Below are 20899 nucleotides of genomic sequence, written 5' to 3'. Positions count from 1 at the left end.
CCATCCATTGTAGCAAGTATCATGGCTCCACCAGAGAATACCTTCTTAACCACAAATGGCCCTTCGTATGTGGGAGTCCATTTGCCTCTGGGGTCAGTTTGTGGTAGAATGATACGCTTGATTACCAAGTCGCCAATTTGATACACCTGTCTCTTGACCTTTTTGTTGAATGCCCTAGTCATGCGCTTCTGATATATCTGCCCGTGACATACAGCCGCAAGTCTCTTCTCATCAATCAAATTTATCTGATTGAGTCGAGTCTGAATCCATTCGTCCTCGTCTAAGTCCGCCTCTTTCATGATTCTTAGAGAGGGAATCTGAACTTCCACTGGTAACACGACTTCCATTCCGTAGACTAAAGAGAAAGGAGTTGCCCCTGTCGAAGTTCGTACTGAAGTACGATAACCATGAAGAGCAAATGGTAACATCTCATGCCAGTCTTTGTATGTTACCGTCATCTTCTGTATAATCTTCTTAATATTCTTATTAGCCGCTTCTACGGCGCCGTTCATCTTTGGCCGGTACGGAGAAGAGTTATGGTGTTTTATCCTGAACTGCGTGCAGAGTTCAGTAATCATCTTGTTGTTCAAATTAGTGCCATTGTCAGTGATGATTCTCTCAGGGATGCCGTATCGGCAGATGAGGCTATTCTTGATGAATCGTGCCACCACATTCTTGGTAACAGAAGCAAATGAGGCTGCCTCTACCCACTTTGTGAAGTAATCAATAGCAACAAGGATGAAACGATGTCCATTAGAGGCGGTAGGTTTAATTTCGCCAATCACATCAATGCCCCACATTGCAAAGGGCCACGGCGCGGTCAACACGTTTAATGGAGCAGGAGGCACATGTACTTTATCCGCATAGATCTGACACTTATGACAAGTTCTGGAGTGATGGTGGCAATCAGTTTCCATGGTAGACCAATAATACCCTGATCTCAGAATCTTCTTGGCCATTGTATGTCCACTAGAGTGAGTCCCAAAGATACCGTCGTGCATGTCTTCCATAATCTTCTCTGATTCCTTTCTATCCACACAGCGAAGCAAAGTCGAATCATGGTTACGTTTGTACAATATTCCATTACTCAAAAAGAATTTAGCGGAGAACTTCCTCAGAAATTTCCTGTCATTGATGGATGTCCCTTCAGGGTATTCCTGAGCTTCTAAATATCTTTTTACCTCGTGGAACCAAGGTTTCTCTTCCACTTCATCAGTGTTAAGTTCATAACAATATGCTGGTTCGTCTAGTCGTTCAATGGTAATCCGGGGAGCTTCATTATCCCATCTGACTCTGAACATAGATGACATGGTAGCTAAGGCGTCTGCCAACTGGTTCTCCTCGCGTGGAATATGTTCGAATGTGATCTCTTCAAAGTATGGGATTAATGCCAACACCCGTTCTCGATAAGGGATGAGATTCGGATGTTTAGTGTCCCATTCTCCTTTGACCTGACTGATTACCAAGGCTGAATCTCCATACACACTCAAAAACTTGATTCTCAGGTCTATAGCAGCTCTGAGTCCCAAAACACATGCTTCATACTCAGCCATATTGTTGGTACACTCAAAACATAGTCTAGCGGTGAAAGGCGTATGGCCACCCTCGGGGGAAATGATCACGACGCCAATACCGTTGCCCAATGCGTTAGATGATCCATCAAAAACCATAGTCCATCGGGATCCCACTTCGGGTCCTTCCTCTGGTCCAGGTTCTTCATAATCAGTAACAAGCATGACATCCTCATCTGGGAACTCAAAATTCATAGACTAGTAATCATTCACTGCCTGATGAGCCAAATGATCAGCTAGCACGCTTCCTTTGATTGCTTTTTGGGTGGTATACTGGATATCATACTCTGTTAAAATCATCTGCCATCTCGCTATTCTTCCGGAGAGGGCGGGTTTCTCAAATATGTATTTGATAGGGTCCATCTTAGAAATCAACAAAGTGGTGTGATTCAACACATACTGTCTTAGTCGGCGAGCAGCCCAGGCCAAAGCACAGCAAGTTTTCTCGAGCAGTGAGTATCTTGTTTCACAGTCGGTAAACTTTTTGCTAAGGTAGTATATGGCATGCTCTTTTCGACCAGACTCGTCATGTTGCCCCAACACGCACCCCATTGAGTTTTCTAAAACGGTCAAATACATGATTAGAGGTCTTCCCTCAACTGGTGGTACCAGAATCGGAGGTTCTTGGAGGTACTTCTTGATCCTGTCAAAAGCTTCTTGACATTCATCATTCCATATCATCTCTTGATTTTTTCTCAGTAACTTGAAGATGGGTTTGCAAGTAGCGGTCAAATGGGAAATAAATCGGGCAATGTAATTCAAACGTCCCAAGAAACCTCTGACTTCTTTATCCGTACGGGGAACTGGCATTTCTTGAATAGCTCTCACCTTGGCCGGGTCAACCTCAATACCTTTACCACTGACAATAAAGCCCAAGAGTTTACCGGATCTCACTCCAAAGGTGCACTTGTTCGGGTTCAATCTCAGCTTGTATTTCTTCAACCTCTCAAACAGTTTGTATAAATGATCGAGATGTTCTTCTTCAGTATGAGACCTGGCTATCATGTCGTCCACATATACTTCTATTTCATGATGGATCATGTCATGGAACAAAACCACCATAGCACGCTGGTACGTTGCTCCTGCGTTCTTTAAACCAAACGGCATTACTTTATAACAGAAGGTGCCCCATTGCGTCACAAACGTAGTCTTCTCCATGTCCTCAGGTGCCATTTTGATCTGGTTATAACCCGAGAATCCATCCATGAAGGAGAATACCTTGTGTTGAGCGGTGTTGTCTACCAGAACATCAATGTGTGGCAGTGGGAAATCATCCTTGGGACTCGCTCTATTCAAATCTCTGTAATCTACACACATTCGCACTTTACCATCCTTTTTTGGCACTGGTACCACATTAGCAACCCATTGAGGATAAGAAGTAACCGCCAGAAAACCAACATCGAATTGTTTCATGACTTCGGCCTTGATTTTCTCGGACATTTCAGGACGCATGCGACGAACCTTTTGCTTAACAGGACGACAATCTTCTTTCGTCGGCAAACGATGCACTACTATATCGGTATCCAGCCCTGGCATGTCTTCGTAAGACCAAGCAAAAATCTCCACATAGTCATGTAGCATCTGAATCAATCTTTTCTTGACACTGCTTTCCAAGCCTGCTCCTATTTTGACTTCTCTCTTGTCCACCTCGGTACCCAGATTTACAGTCTCAACTGACTCCTCCTGCGGCTGTATAGTCCTTTCTTCTTGTAGTAACAGTCTGGCAAGTTCTTCAGGTACTTCACAATCTTCCTCACTTCCATCTTCGGCTCGGTAGATCGGATTTTCAAAGTCATAATGAACAGTAGTAGAACTATTATCAACAGGATCCAGAGTGGATAGGGATCTGCAATTCGTTACGTGCGTGTGTGTAAGAAAACATAGCTTGTTTGAAAGATAATAGGAAAGACAAAGAGCGCAATATTTGAATGCAAAACGTCCATTGATTTATTGAATATAAATATGCTTATGAAAATGACAAAACCCTTAACAAATTAGCTATTGTGCCTCGGGCATAGACACAATGCTTTAAGAAGTTCGATTGTAAAAGAAAATTAAAATTTGCAACTCTAGAATAAACAATAACAATTACTCTTGACTAAAGGAAATCAGGATAATGTCTTCAGCCTTCCAATTGTTGAGTCCGTCACCAATTGTTGGGAAAATCCAGCTATCCAAGTCGCAATCACTATCAGCATCTTCCATAGCATTAATCTGATTTTTGACTATCTTTCCAGAGTTAAACCCCAGGCCAGCTTTATCAGACTTGTACAGCACATTGATCAGTCGACCCCAACCAGCACGATCACCATTTTCAACCGCGGCTTGAGCATCTTTCAGAGAGATCATGACAGGGGGAGCACGAACAACCTTGGGCAAAAGGGGAGTTGGCTTAAGGACAGGGCTGGGTGGAGGAACCACTTCAAATGACTGAGAAGGAGTCTCAAAGAATTCACCATCCATCTCGACGTATTTGAAGGCTTGCACACTACTGACAATATACTCTTCTTCTCCATATACAGTGACAACCATGCCTGCTATTGGATACTTTAACTTTTGATGGAGAGACGAAGCTACCGCACCTGCTCCATGGATCCAAGGGCGCCCCAACAAGCAGGAGTAGGCGGGACGAATGTCCATCACGTGAAAGGTAGTGTTGAAGACTTGAGGTCCTATCTTGATAGGGAGAATCACTTCACCATAGACAACACTCTTCGCACCATCGTAAGCACGCACCACAACATCACTAGGTTTCAGTTCAATGCTTTTGTAGTCAAATTTATCGAGTACAACTTTCGGGAGCACATTCAAGGAAGAGCCGTTGTCGATCAACACGTGAGCCAAGGTGATCCCTTCACACTCGATGGAGATATGCAGAGCTTTATTGTGATTCTTTCCTGCTGGTGTCAGGTCAGCATCGGAAAAACCTAGGCCATTGTCAACAGTCAAATTAGCAACATAATGTTTGAATTGATCGACGGATGTTTCTTGAGGCACATGAGCGGTCTTCAAGAATTTCATCAACGTATTGGCATGAGATTCCGAAGATAACAACAAGGACAGCATTGAGATCTTAGACGGAGTATGCCCCAACTGTTCTACCACATCAAAATCACTCTTACGGATGATTTTCAGCATTTCTTCCATCTCTTGTTTGGCAACATCTTCAGAAGTAACTTCGACTGGTGTCTCTGACTGAGAAGGATTGACTGGTCCCTTTCCTCGAGTTTCGGGGGCGGGAGGTGATATTTCTGGAGAGAAGATCCTTCCACTTCGAGTAATTTTACTAGTCCCCACAATATCATTAGGATTAGCAGAACTACCAACTTGCTTTATGCCATGGATGTAAACGTCGCCTCCATAGTGCCACGGAATAGCTTTGCTGGAGGAATATGGCACGGGGCCAGGTGCAGTAATAATCAGGGGAGCCATCCTGGGCTCAGCGGTAATCTTCACGGGTGCTCTAGTAGCGGTAATCTTCACTGGAACTTTGGACCTAGCAATCACAGATATCTCTTCAATAGAGTTGTCCACCTTAGGAACCCTTTCAAATAGAATTGTACGATCATCCATCAGCCGTTGAATTCCGTTCTTCAACTTCAAACAATCATTGGGTCGGAGTACACAGAGATCGCAACCTTCAGCACAACCTGGAAATAAACCAGCTTGCAATAAATTCTTCTTAACGATCAGGAGAGGAGATGCTAAATCAGTTATGTCAGTAACGTGAGAACTGTCATCCACAACATTAACATTCTGGTCATGATTAGGCATAGGTGCTGTGATGACATTGGGGGTCGCCGGAGGATCAAATTCAATTTCTCCAGCGTCGATCATATCCTGAATCTTGTTCTTCAACAACCAGCAATCATTCGTATCATGCCCGGGGCTATCGGAGTGATAGGCACACCTGGCGTTGGGATTATAACGAGGAGAAGTAGTGTTGAGATTTGTAGGAGGGCCTCTGAGGGTAATCAAATTGGCCTTTAACATACCCTGCAGTGCTTGGGTTAAAGTCATATTGATCTTGGTAAACTGTCTTCTCGGCCTGTCTTGTCTGTGTTGGAAGTTCTGAGATGGCGGTGCTGCGATCGTAACTGCCCCAATAGTATGGTCACGATTCTTCTTGTTATGCTTCCTCTCACTGTACACAGCATTTGATTCATTCTTTCCCTGATAGGACTTTTTTGTGCTTGCAGAAGTAGCCGCCTGTATTTTTCCGCTTCGAATGCCACTTTCAACACGTTCACCGGTCAATATGAGCTCAGTGAAACCCGATGAAGAACTTCCCAATAGATGGCAGTAGAATGGGCCAGTCAGCGTACCCATGAACATATCCACTAACTCTCGATCAGTCATAGGGGGTTTGACTCTGCCAGCCAAATCTCTCCATTTTTGAGCATATTCTTTGAAACTTTCTTTAGAGCCCATAGTCATATTTTGTAACTGTAACCGATTTGGTGCTAATTCAGAATTATACTGGTAGTGCTTGTAGAAAGCTGTTGCTAGATCAGTCCAGGTGCGGATGTTGGAGCTCTCAAGCTGATAATACCACTCTAACTGTGTGCCAGACAGACTCTCTTGGAAGAAATGGATCCATAGCTTCTTATCAGTAGTGTGCGGCTGAATCTTTCTCACATAAGCCCTTAGATGCATCTGAGGACAAGAGGCACCATCATACTTAGTGAAAATGGGAACCTTGAATTTGCGGGGAATGACCACATCAGAGACCAGTCCCAAGTTTTCGAAATCCAGACCGGGCATTTTCTGACCCTCCATGGCTAGCATACGTTCTTCCAGCAGTTTATACTTATCATCTTTCGGAGAGTACTGTTCGCGTTCATAATCTTCATCGTCGTCCTCAGAATTGACGGGATTAGGATTCTCATCTTCCGAATCATTTTCGGTCTCTTCTTCTGAATCCTTCGGAATTCTAATCTTGACTCCTGTAGCCTGTCCTTTAAGCCTTCTCCCAGGATTGATATAACCCACAGGTTTCTGGTCCTTCTTCTTCTCGAGCAAAAAAGCCTTCAGTTCCTCCTGCCCCTTGGATAAGCTCAGCATCATCTCCTGGAATTGAGCATTCTGGGCCTGGAGATCTTTGACAGTTTGTTCGAGAGCCATTGTTCAATCTGTTTCGAATCTGCTTGAATCTGTTTGATAGGAAAATCGTGAGAACACTGATCCTTTAGAATACCTGTTATGCGATGCAATGCAATGTATGAAATGTTTTCAAGGACTTTCGGGATTTAACTTTGCATAAACTAACAAAAAGAGCCTTTTTTTTCTTTTCTCTTTTTTTTGCTTTTGCTTTTGTTTTTGTTTTTGTTTTTTTTTTTTTTTTTTTTTTTTTTTTTTTAGCAGAGTTAAATCCCTAAGTCCTCGAAATGGTTAGTACAATGCCATGATGTTATGATGTTATGATGTCATGATGTCATGATGTTAGATAAATAACAAGCACAAGCAAGTCACACAACAATCATTCCTAGGTTTTAAGGCTCGCGTGAGTTCCATAGGTAAATACCCTCCCCACTGAAGTTTGGTTGGTTCAACCTGTCCTAGAATAGTAACCGGGTTCTAGAAGGATCTCAAATCATTGACCTTCCTTTAAGTCCACTTCAGTGCAACACCAAGTGGTTGACCGAAGCTTCCCTAAAGTCCAATCTCAAAGAGTGTAGTATCGAGTCTCAACCAACTCCAGTCGGAACCGAAGCCAGTTATCTCACTACTTTCTAATGGCCAGGATGAGTCAATTAGGGTTCTAAAGGTCTGGTTAATGCTTTAATGACACCACGCGAATGCCAAATATTTCCTCAACTAACATGAGGAACATCAGGACATCCAAAGTGCCACATTAACCGTAGCCATCATTTTGACCGTTCCAGTATACGCCGGACAGTCGCGATGATCTCTTGCTACTTACCTAAGGTACACTAGATCCGGGTGTAGGATCTTTCACTCAAGCATAACATACCCAAGCAATAAATCAGACAAATTGAATAAGTGATCTTGTTTTTAAGGTAACCTCTCTTTTTAAGGATCCCCAGCAGAGTCGCCAGTTCTGTCATACGGTGAACTGGACTTTTTGGTGCTTTTAATCGCAATGTCGCGGTTAGCAAGAGTCGCCACCGACTTTTCTTTTATCCAATAAGGAAAGGTGGAAAAGAACAGGAAAGACCTTAATTTAGATTTTGGGTTCGGGAGGTACATTATACAAAGGGAAGGTGTTAGCACCCTTTGTATCCATGGTTGTCCATGGGCTCTTAATTGCTCGATCACTTACGTTATTTTTGTCTGAAAAAAAAAAGTGTTTGGCGATTTATTTAGAAAATTGTTTTGAAAAGAGAATTTAACTTTGTAATGATTCTTGTATGAATGTATACAAAGTGGTTATCTCGTTTAGTTTTGGAAATTGTTTAGAAAAATATAACTCGGTAATGATTCTAGTATGAATGTATACCAAGTGGTGATTTTCTAAAGGGTATTTTGAAAGGTGTGAAGTGTGAAAAAAAGATTTTAGATTGCGAGCCAGCAATTAAGAGTTATACCTACCAAGGTCTTTCTGGACATTTCCTATCCTTATGAGGGTAAAACTGTCCTTATTATTGAGGAATAAGTAGTTTTATCCTTTGGATGTAAAAAGGGTCATCGTAGGGTCATTGATTGGTCATTGAAGGCAACAGTTATGAGGATACCTTAGCATTCGAAGGGACTATCATCATTTAACCGTAGGCAACATCGGAGGGTCATCGAGGGACAAAATTGTATACTCAAAGGCAACATCCGAGGGACTATAATTTATTTTATGATGATTTAACCGAAGGGTCTTTGCTAATGGTATCCCCACGTTCGCGGGACATGACCGTAATATCGTAATCGTAAGGCAACAAAGAGAGGTCCAAGATCACTTATTCAAAGGCAAAGTTTTACAATTAATTAGATAATTAGGATGAATCTCCACATTAAAATTAACACATTAAAATTAATACATTAAAAATTAATACATTAAAAAGTAATTAAGTAATTTAGGGTGAAACTCCACAAGGGTATCCCACAAATAAAGTGGAAGACCTAGGCAGCAATCTTTTCCTGGGAAAGGTGAACCCTTACAAAATTCAGCAAACGGATTAGAGCACCAAGATAAAGTGCAATTGAAAATTGCACCACAAATTCAACACAGCAATCACATGGTTAGATAATGCATGATTATAATAAGTTCGGATTAGACGAATATAAGACAAAAAAAAAAAAAAAAAAACTGTCACGTTCGCCTCTGCCTCGCCTAGCGAAGGCCAGGCGAATACTCGCCCCAGGCTCGCCTAGCGATGTGCTAGCGAGCGGCCACGGATTTTGAATTTGATATCAGTACAATTTCAACCAATTTTATGCCTTATGGCTTTCAATTACAGAAACAACATGGGCAAACATTTATGATATCCAGGCATATTTAAATTCACATACAAAAGCCAGTGATATATATATCAATTAATCATGATGCATTATGCGTGTAGAGATTGCCAATCGGAAGTATAAAACAATAAGGGTACGCAAACCTGTTTGCCAATGCAAGGTTGAAAGGATTGACCACTTGTGGTATCGGAATGAGTTAGGCGGCGGGAATTGGGCGGCGATGGCTTCGGTGCGGATGAGCTGCCTTCAGGGTTTCTTCACTCTGAATTCTCCGGGTAGGCAGGGTTCCTATGCCAAAGTTTCTATCCGTCCTTCTCTGTTCTCTTTTTTTTCGTCCCCTTTTCATTACTGAAGTGCTGGTATTTATAGTGATAATGGTGACCTAATGGGCTCAGAATGAAGCCCAGAATTTTTTGTTGTCTGTCAGCTTCGCTAGGCGAGCGTGTAGTGAACGTGTAGCGAACGTTCGCTAGGCGAGCGCGTAGCGAACGCCTTGCGAGCAGGCCAGTTTGGGCCATTTCTGGATTGGGCCTGTTGAGCTGGATTTTCGTTTCTTTAAGATCAGTGCCTTGCAAAATACGTTGGAATGCCTTTAGAAGTCCTTTGGAATATTAACGGGCAAATTTTGGGGTATGACATCCATTGATTTAATTTGAATTGATATATGCATTTGAATATGACCAATGTTTACCAAAATACATGCATAAAATAGCAATAGCAATTACTACCCGACTCCAGGATCGAGGAGAAGGTCTAACCATGCCTTCCAATGAATCTGTTGCCAATTCTATTCCCCCAGCAAGTCTGTTATTCCCCAGAAGAAATTGGCAGTATTCCCCGGCACAGCCAGCTATTTCCCAGAAGAAGTCGGCATCATCAGACGGATTGATCATCTCATCCATCCCCAGCCAGGCTTTGTTGAATATTTCCACCATCAGACAGAAATCCACAACCCCCTGCCGAGAAAGGGTCATCATTACAAATATCTCCAATCAGTAGATGGGGATTTATTTTCCCCAGTAGAGTCCCCAAGCAAAACTTCTCAGGCGCATAATTCACTCATTACATCATTCCACAGCATACGCATGCATACAACATTCGCATTTATTTTTTAGCATAACACGAAATATCTCATGCATCATGACATGGCATGGGACTAACTTTCCTTTTCAGGTTAATTATCCTCCGGATACAGTCAAAATAAATGTTCATTCAAGCAGACACTTTTGTCGATCACATTCAAGATTCAGATACAGCTTTCTGGCAAGCATTCTGACATCTTCCTAATGATGGCATCTTTAAGCCCATCCCAGACATTTATTGCAAATACGACATATACAGATATTATCATATACAGCCTAACGTACGGTTCATTCTGATTCAGCCCAACATATGACTTCTTCAGCAACTCCAATGCGGTCTAACGTACGACCCATTTGGACCTTCAAATCCTCAGATGCTGCCTAGCATACGGTACATTCAGGGGTGTAGTCTAACGTACGACTACTTTCTTCTTCAGATACAGCCTAACGTACGGCTCGTTCTGCAACTCAGATTCGGTCTAACGTACGATCTATTCTGAACTCCAGCAACTCCAATGCGGTCTAACGTACGACCCATTTGGACCTTCAAATCCTCAGATGCTGCCTAGCGTACGGTACATTCAGGGGTGTAGTCTAACGTACGACTACTTTCTTCTTCAGATACAGCCTGACGTACGGCTCGTTCTGCAACTCAGATTCGGTCTAACGTACGATCTATTCTGAACTCCAACAACTCCAATACGGTCTAACGTACGACCCATTTGGACCTTCAAATCCTCAGATGCTGCCTAGCATACGGTACATTCAGGGGTGTAGTCTAGCGTACGACTACTTTCTTCAGACACAGCCTAACGTACGGCTCTCTCTTCAACTCAGATACGAGCTAGCGCATGATCCATTCTGATCCTTTATCCCCAGCAGCATATGACACACTCCGACTCCCCAGCGAAGTCGACAGCCTAATGGATAACTCATTATTCGGTCTAACGTACGACCCAATGTGGCGCCCGTATCTTCAAATTGGCCTAATGTACGGCACAATCTGAAGCTTTCATCATCAAACCTCCCGGATGGCATCTTTAAGCCCATCTCCATCAAGACCAACTGCCGATTAACAAGTGCAAATTTTTGGGGGCATTCTAGTGTTCAATAATCTTCCACCTCCAGACCACGAATGGCATACATGCCATCCTAACTCTCTCGGTTCAAGAATATTGAACAGGGGCAACTGTCATACCCCAAAATTTGCCTGTTAATATTCCAAAGGACTTCTAAAGGCACTCCAACTTATTTTGCAAGACACTGATCTCAAAGGAACAAAAATCCAGCTCATAACAGGCCCAATCCAAAAATGGCCCAAACTAGTCTGCTCGCTAGGCGAGCAAATCCGTCGCCTAGCGAAGCTTGCGAACACCAGAACTATTGGGCTTCATCCTGAGCCCATTAGGTCAGAAGTTGCCTGCTCGCTAGGCGAGCAATTCCTTCGCCTAGCGAACGTTCGCTACACGCTCGCCTAGCGAAGCCTGCAGACTTTCAGAATTTTCGGGCTTCATCCTGAGCCCATTAGGTCACCATTATCCCTATAAATACCAGCACTTCAGTCACCAAGGGAGGGGAGGAAAAAACGAAAAGAGAATGGAGGAAGACAGAGAAGGAAGGATAGAAACCCTGGCACAGAAACCCTGAAGGCAGCTCATCCGCACCGAAGCTACCGCCGCCCAACTCCCGTCGTCTAACTCATTCTGATACCAACAGTGGTCAATCCCTGTCAACCTTGCATTGGCAAACAGGTTTGCGTATCCCTATTCGTTCTATACTTCCGATTGGTAATCTATACACATATAATGCATCATGATTAAATTTTGATATGTAATGTGCTTTCGTATATGGGTGTAAATATGCCTGAATACAATGAATGTTTTACCATGCTGTTCCTATGATTAAATGCCATAAAATTCAAGGTTCCTAACATGGGGCTGTCTTCAAATTCAAAATCCGTGGCCGCTCGCTAGCACATCGCTAAGCGAGCCTGGGGCGAGTATTCGCCAGGCCTTCGCTAGGCGAGGCAGAGGCGAACGAGACAGTAGCTGACTTTTCTATTCTGATCTTTCATGTTTTATCACAGCCATGCATTATTCATCCTATCCTATTTACTGTTGTGATATTTGTCCGGTGTAATCTTCGATTGCACCCTGATTTGGTGTTCTGACATGTTTTGTTGAGTTTTGTAAAGGTTCATGTATCCCAGGAAAAGGTTATTGGCTAGGTATTCCACTTTATTTGTGGGATACCCTTGCGGAGGTTCATCTTGAATTATCAAATTGGTTTTAATGTATTAATTTTACGGACAAAGATCCACTCCAAATTGCTTAATTGATCTTAATGTATTAATTTTAATGTGGGGGGGATTCCTCCTAATCACCTAATTGATTGTAAAACATTGCCTTTGAATATGTGATCTTGGACCTCTCTTTGTTGCCTTACGATTACGATACTACGGTCATGTCCCGCGAACGTGGGGATACCCTTAGCAAAAACCCTTCAATTAAATCATCATAAAATAAACGATAGTCCCTCGGATGTTGCCTTCGAATATACAATTTTGTCCCTCGATGACCCTTCGATGCAGCCTACGGTTAAATGATGATAGTCCCTTCGAATGCTAAGGTATCCTCATAACTGTTGCCTTCAATGACCTATCGATGACCCTACGATGACCCTTAAACATCCAAATGGTTAAAATTACTTACTTCTCAATAGTAAGGACAGTTTTGCCCTCATAAGGATAGGAAATGTCCAGAAAGACCTTGGGTAGGTATAACTCTCAATTGCTGGCTCGCAATCTAAAATATTTTTCACACTTCACACCTTTCAAAACATCTTTAGAAAATCACCACTTGGTATACATTCATACTAGAATCATTACCGAGTTATATTTTCAAAACTAAACGAGATAACCACTTTGTATACATTCATACAAGAATCATTACAAAGTTAAATTCTCTTTTCAAAACATTTTCTAAACAATTCACAAACACTTTTTCAGACAAGAAAAATAACATAAGTGATCAAGCAATTAAGAGCCCATGGATAACCATGGATACAAAGGGTGCTAATACCTTTCCTTTGTATAATGTACCTCCCGAACCCAAAATCTAATTAAGGTCTTTCCTGTTCTTTTCCACCTTTCCTTATTGGATAAAAGAAAAGTCGGTGGCGACTCTTGCTAACCGCGACATTTGCTTTACCAAGCAAAAACACATAAGGTCAGTTCACCGTATGACACAGACCATCAATGGGCTGATATCTTCACAAAACCCGATTCTCATTCATTCTAAAACACTTAAAAATTGAAAATTGCCCATAATAAATCTAATGTGCTTCTCTGAAATAGAAAAATAAGGCTCTAATACTTCTAACAGTTAGGAGCCATCTGAATCAGAAATCCACAGGATCCAATCCCTTGGTATTCCTGAATATCAGATAGATCAACACGTGGGTTATCTTGCATCTGACCTTGGATCTTCTAGACAACTGTCTAGCAGAAATCAAGAGACAGACCTTTGAGATCTCTTTGAGCAGTATGCTGATTTGTGGATTAGACTTCCATCATTAGTTGTAATCATGCCTCCCCTGAGCATGTCAACTCTTTTCCTGTATCATCATTAATTTTTTTAACTATTCAATTGCTATCTAATGCTGTCGTTTTGCATGTTTTCTATGTGTACTTATATTTCTCACACTTCACACTTTCACACTTTTCACTCACATCCTACATAAACCTCTCTCCCTCTCAAAGTTCCTCAAAGCTCTTTAAACTTTATCAACTTCATCTTCTTCATGGATTCCCAACAACAATCCGTCTACAACTACTCTCAACAAATTGAATCAATGGAACAACCTTTCAGTTCCTCTCATTAAACAACTGCAGCAACTGGTGTTGTCTCCACCGCCATTTACAAAGAACCACACATCTTGGATCGTGAACCCCATATTCATCTTGCCACTCCTTTTGACAAGCTTGAAATGTTGTGTGAATCCCTGGTGGATTTTGAGAACATGAAGAGGAATGGAATAGACCTTATTGAAGAACTCATAAAGAAATGGTGGGAAAACTACTTTCAAAGGCTCTATGGTCCCGTCTATACATATCTGGTAAAATAATTATGGCATTTTGCAGACTCAGATGATCACTATATCATGTCATATGTTCTGGGGGTAAAAATCATCATCACAGAGATGTCCATCGCCTCCCTTCTGAACATGGAGAAGACAGGGGGAAGAAGGATCTACAATATCAACCCTAGGGAAAAGTATATGTACCAGGAAATTGTCGTAGCCATCTTCAAATAGAATGTTAAGGGTAACTCTTTAAAGAACAAGGAACTTCACCAGAACCTTTGAGTCTGGGTGAAGATCATTTTGAGAACCATTCATCACTGTCCAGCCTCCAACTCTTCTGACTACATCAACACTGATCAGAAGTGCATACTCTACTGCCTCCATAAAGGGCTCAAGCTGAATCTGCCAGCGTTGTTGTTCAAGTACCTAAGAGACTCTGTAAGAGACACCAGGAACAACATAAAGCCCAGAACCTACATCCATATGGAAAGGCTGATTTTTGACGTTCTGATAGAGAGTGGGTTGGTGGATCACCTGATTCACCATAATCTGATGGAGGATGTCACCGTTGACACTAGAAGGCCTCTGAACGTTCGCAATCTGAAGAGCATGGGGGTGATTGAGCAAATTTGGGTGAAACCCTCGTTGGACACCTCTTGGGAAGCACTAAAAGGTCAGAGGAAGATTCCCAAAAGCCTTTACCTCTTCTCCAAAATTGAGTCTCCAGAGGTTGTTGCACACTATCTGCAGGATCTGGCCAGCCAATGAGTGGACATCTCAGGTTTCTCTGTGGATTGGTTGCCTGAGCATCCACCAAACTTCATGAAGAGACAACGAGAGCCCTCTAAGAAGTCAAAGAAGGCCAAGAAAGCAAAGCTGGGGGAACCTTTTGTATCAAGACCTCTGGTACCTCTGATCGATTCTCCAAGTAAGTCCCTACCTCCTCACTCTCGCTTTATAAATTTAAATCAAATTACTTATTCTCTTTCCCATACCTCACCCATCTACACACACTTCGAACCTTCATCCTCTACCACCAAACCCTCTGATACTCCCATCTCTAACCCACCATCACCTCCCTTTCAAAAATTTAACCTCTCTACCACTACACTACTAATCTCTGAAGTTGAAATACTTAATGAACCCATTTCACCACTCTCTTCAACACCTTCATCTCCACCTTACTACACCGTCTCCTCCGACTCAGAACCTTCTGACCCTCAACCTCCCACCTTGGCGCAACTTCAAGCTTGTGCCCTTTCCACACAACAATAATCTGAACCAGAAGCCTGAAGGTTGAGAAAAACAAGAAAGGGGGTTTGCATTATTTTGGAAATAAAAACTTTTTCAAAAATCAGACACACACAGAATAAAAAGGAAATGACACAGAATTTTATACTGGTTCGCTTGAAATTCAAAGTTACTTCAGTCCACCCGGCCAAGGTGATTTCGCCTTTAAAAGGACTTAATCCACTAATCTTAAAAGATTACACAACCAAATGTCTAAGAGAATAATCTCTCAGCCCTCTCAAGTATTCAAACTACACAGAGTCACTTGAGGAAGTAGTTCAAACAAGAGTATAAATTGTAATGTAAAGTGCTTCTAATAAACAAGCAAGAATTACAGAATTGTAAGAACAATAGCTTTTCACGTAAGAGCAGCAGCTCGTGAAAGATAAGAATGAAATTGAGAGTTTTCATTTTCTTTTGTGTCTCAAGTGTGTCTTCTTGTTAGGTATTCCTTCCTTTATATAGTCATTGAGAAGGACCGTTGGAGTGATGACAGGATCTTGGTCATTGAAGATTGATTAATGTCATTACTCTCCTTGTTTCTTTCTAAAACAGTTTTGCATGCCTCATTATTCCCTTCTCGAAATACTTTATTTCCAAATTAAGATTTCTTTTCGGTTACACATTCTGAACTTGTGAGTCTGCGTCAGAGTCTTGATGAATCAGAGTTTGTCTTCAGAGGATAATTATGTCTAACCACATCAGATCTTCTCAATGCTCTAGACTTCTTTAGATTCAGAGTCTGGATTCAATATTCTTTTATCGGAGTTTGTGACTTCTTAATGTTACGTTGGTATCTGCGTTGATCAGAATCAGAACCTTCTGGACACATTCTTTCTGAGTAACATCTGATAATCGAATATTTTGTATCTAACGAAATTTTCTATCTGATGTATGATCAGAGTCCTGCACACTAAGAAAAAATCTCGTTAGAGTACCATTTTTGTTTCATCCTTTGTTATCATCAAAATCTTAGAGATATATTGTAGAACCAACTTTGTTCTTACAATATCCCCTTTTTGATGATGACAAAACAATACAGAGTAAAGGCGAAACGTTAAAGAAAATCTTAGATCAGATAGTACAGTGGGCTCCCACTGAGTTAGATCCTTGGATAACTCAGAAGTTCTTACCGAACCTTCCTTGGTTTGGTGCTTTTAGCTACTTTCCTGCATATCTTTAGTCATTGATTTAGTAATAGTTTAGTGAAAATGTTTGCAGTGCTTTAGAGGATTTAGTTATGTTTTCATCAGAGTTGTTTTAGTTCTCCCCCTCTTTGTCATAATCAAAAAGACATAGAAAAAAAAAGGTTGATATAGATAAAGAGGCATTTACAGATAAGCACATATGTTAGAAGGCAGAAAGCAATGAGAAAACAACAAAACAGAGAAAGCAACAAGCAAAAAGACTAGGTGCCTAAGGGTTTGGAGGCAGAGGCGTCCTTTGGAGCAGCTAGGACAACATGTTCTGAATGTTAACATTGATAGAGTCTTGTTGATCCAGCCTGGCCCGAACTACGTGTTGCTCTTTTTGTAGTTCCTCTAGGGTCTTCAAGACCAGAGGGACGAACCCAGAGTTGGAGTGCTCCCCCTAAGTTAGTGCATCAACGTTGGCTTTGGTAGCAGCTTCTTCAGCAATATGAGTTGCTTCTTCAGTGTTGGCTTTAGCTTTTGCCTCAACCTCAGCAGTAGCCGCAACAGCAGCATCAACAACAACCTTTGCCTCAGCTTCTTAGATTCTCTGAAGTTCTTCTTGACACTCTTTCTCCTCAGCTTCCTTCCTTGCCCGTTCCTCAGCTTCTCTGGCTAGGCGCTCTTGAAGTCTGATCCCAGTGTCTCTGACAAAGTCGTGGCAGACTTGTTCAGAGAGGCCTTTCAGCTTGAAGGCTTCAGAGGTAATCCAACTTATCACTCTATTTTAGTGGATCCTTACAGCAGAAGGAGCATCACTGATACCAAAATTGATGGTAAGAGACTTGACCTTCTTGACTGAAGACTCTGCAAAAACCTGGATTGCTTCTTCAAGGATATGTAGGGTAGTAACTGGTTCAGTGGCAGAGGCTAGGGAGGGTGGAAAGGGTGAGTTGGGGGCACTTAGATTCAGTGTGGGAGTTGCGAGGTCAACGAAAGTGATAAGTGGTGGAATGTCAGACGGTGACTGTGAGGAAGGTGCAGGTTATGGTTCAGAGTGGATTGGTTGTTGTACAGGTGGTGTTTGAGGTGGTTCAGATGTGGTTGGATGTTTAGGAGGTATGGAAGTGACTTCTGGTTCAGGTTTAGGGTGTGACGGCTATTTAGAGGCCAGAGCACTGGCTTGTAGCTGAGCCAGAGTGGGGGAGTGGGGGTCAAATAGTTCGGTATCAGAGGAGAGTTTGTAGTAAGGTGGGGATTGAGGAGATGGTGATGATGATGGTGACGTGGTTTCATTCAGCATTTCTGCTTTTGACACTGGTAATGTTGTTGTGGCGAGGTTGAATTTCAGAGAGGATGGGTTAGAAGATCTGGTGGTTGAGGGAGGAGTTTCAGCAGAGGTGTATATGGGAGTTGTTTGGGGAAGAGAATAAGAAATTGGTTTAATTTTGACAGAGTGGGGGAGAGATACAGACTTACCTGGAGAACCAACCAGAGGAATTGGGGGTCTTGATCCAGAGGATTCTCCCAGCTTAGCTTTCTTCGCCTTTTTGGACTTCTCAGAGGGTTCTCGAGTCCTCTTCATGAAGTTAGGGGGTTTCTCAGGTAGCCAGTCTACTGAGAATTTAGATATGTCAACTCCTTGGTTTGCTAGATCTTGTAGATAATAGGCAACTACCTCTGGAGGGTCAATCTTGGAGAACAGGTAGAGTTCATTTGTTATCTCTCTCTGATTCTTGAGTGCTTCCCAAGAGGTATCAAGAGTTGGTTTGACTCTGACTTGGTCAATGATCCTCATGCTCTTCAGATTTCGAGCATTCAGTGGTTTGCCAATGTCAATGGTGACGTCTTCCATGAGTCTGAGCTGAATTAGGTGATCCACGAGGCCACTCTCGATCAATACATCAGATATCAGCCTCCCCAGAGGGATGTAGTTCCTTGTCTTCATGTTGTTTCTAGTATCTTTAACTGAATCTCTGAGGTACTTGAAGAGGCGTGCAGGTAGACATAATTTCAGACCCTTGTGAATGCAGTACAAGATACATTTTTGATCTGCGTTGATGTAGTCAGAAGAGTTTGAAGTAGGACGATGATGGATGGTGCCTAAGATGATCTTCAGCCAGACTCAGAGGTTCTGATGTAGCTCCTTGTTTTTGGAATGCTTGCCTTCAGTTCTCTGTTGGAAGATGGTAGGGTTGATTTCCTGGGACAAGTATTTTGCCCTAGGGTTTATGTTGTAGACGTGTCTTCCTCTTGTCTTCTCCATGTTCAAAAGAGAGACAATTGATTTCTCAGTGATGACTATATTGACTCCCAGAACGTAGGAGACAATGTAGTGATCATTTGAGTCTACGAAATGTCAGAATTCCTTCACCAGATTCGTGTACACAAGGCCATAGAGGTGTTGAAAGTAGGTTTCCCACCCTTGCATTTTCAGTTCTTCAGTGAGGTCGACGCCATTTCGCTTAATGTTTTCAAAATCAACCAAATATTCACATAGAACTTCAAGATTCTCAAAGGGAGTTGCTAGATGAATGTGGGGCTCACGATCGAGAATGTGGGGTTCCCTATGGACTGGAGTTGAGACGACGCCGGTGGTTGCAGTAGTTTGTTGGCTAGAACTGGGTGCTTCCTCTATTGAGTTCATTTGTTAGGAGAAGTTGTAAACTGATTGTTGCTGGGAATCCATGAAGATTAGTTGAAGATGATGATGAATGTTTGAAGAGCTTGATGAAGACTGCAAAAATCTTTGACTGAAGATGAAGAACAAAGAGAGAGAGAGGGTTTTGTGAAGTTATGGGTGTAAAGTGTGCAAGTGTAAATTGTGAAATGAATATATACACGATTAGGGTGCATGCAAAACGACAATAGAAAGTGAGTTTAACAGTTAATAAAATTAATGAAGTACGCTAACCAAGTAAGCACATTTAGAGGAGAATGATTACAACCCATGATGAAGGTCTAATCCCCAAGTCAACATACTGCTCGAGGAGATATCAAGAGTTTGTCTCTTGATTTCTGCTAGAAAGTTGTCTAGAAGTTCCAAGGTCAGACGCAAGATGTACCACGTGTTACTATATCTGATCTTCAGGATTACCAAAGGGTTGGATCCTGAAGATTTCTGACTCAGATGACTTCTTAACTGGTAGTAGCATCAGAGTCAGATGCTGATTCCAGGTGTTTACTTCAGAGTCTTATTTTGCTATTTCAGAGGCACATTTCATTCTGGATAATTTTGAATGTTTAGATTTTTCAAGATAAAAGAGAATCTATCTTCAGCAAGGGGTTTGGTAAAAATATCAACCCATTGATGGTCTGTATCAATAAACTTTAATATTATTACCCCTTTCTGAACATAGTCTCTAATGAAATGATGTTTTATTTCTATGTGCTTAGCTCTGGAATGCAAAATAGGATTGTTACTCAAACAGATGGCGACAGTATTGTCATAGAAGATATGAACGTTACTCTCAAATATCTGAAGATCTTCTAGTTGATTCTTCATCCAGAGCATTTGAGTAGTGCATAGTGATGCAGATATATATTTTGCCTTTGTAGTTGACAAAGCTATGGTTGATTGCGTTTTACTGGCCCAGGATATTAGATTCTTTCCTAAGAGCTGACATTTCCCAAATGTACTTTTACGTTCCATTCTGTCCCCTGCGTAATCTGCATAACAATAACCAGAAAGTCTATACTCTGATGTTTTCTCATACATCAGACCCATGTTAGGGGTTCCTTTTAGATATTTGAGTATTCTTTTAACAGTTGTTAAATGAGATTCTCTAGGATCTGATTGGAATCTGGCACAAAGACATACACTAAACAAAATATCAGGACGTGTAACAGTCAAATAGAGAAGAGAGCCTATCATACCATGATAGAGCTTCTGACAAACCTTCTTGCTAACTTCTTCTTTTTCCAGAATGCAAGTTGGATGCATAGGTGTCTTAGCAGGTTTATATTCTGCCATTTCGAATTTCTTTAGAATGTCTTTTATGTATTTACTTTGATAAACGCAGGTGGCTTCTGAAGCTTGATTGATTTGAATTCCTATAAAGAACTTTAGTTCTTGCATCTGCCTGCATTAGCTCAGAGAATTATTGACATACAGAAGGATTAGATGAACCAAAAATAATGTCATCAACATATATTTGGCATATCATGAGGTAATTACTAATATTTTTACAGAAGAGTGTAGAGTGAACTTTTCCTCTAATAAAGTCATGTTCCAGAAGAAAATTGCTTAGTCTTTCATACCAAGCTCTAGGAGCTTGTTTTAAATCGTATAATGATTTCTTAAGTTTAAAAACATGTTCTGGACAATTGGAGT

This window comes from Lathyrus oleraceus, chromosome 3 (genome assembly GCF_024323335.1).
Source record: "Lathyrus oleraceus cultivar Zhongwan6 chromosome 3, CAAS_Psat_ZW6_1.0, whole genome shotgun sequence".
Lineage (NCBI taxonomy): Eukaryota > Viridiplantae > Streptophyta > Magnoliopsida > Fabales > Fabaceae > Lathyrus > Lathyrus oleraceus.
The sequence above is the reverse complement of the archived record's forward strand: the minus strand, read 5'-3'. Positions refer to the sequence as shown.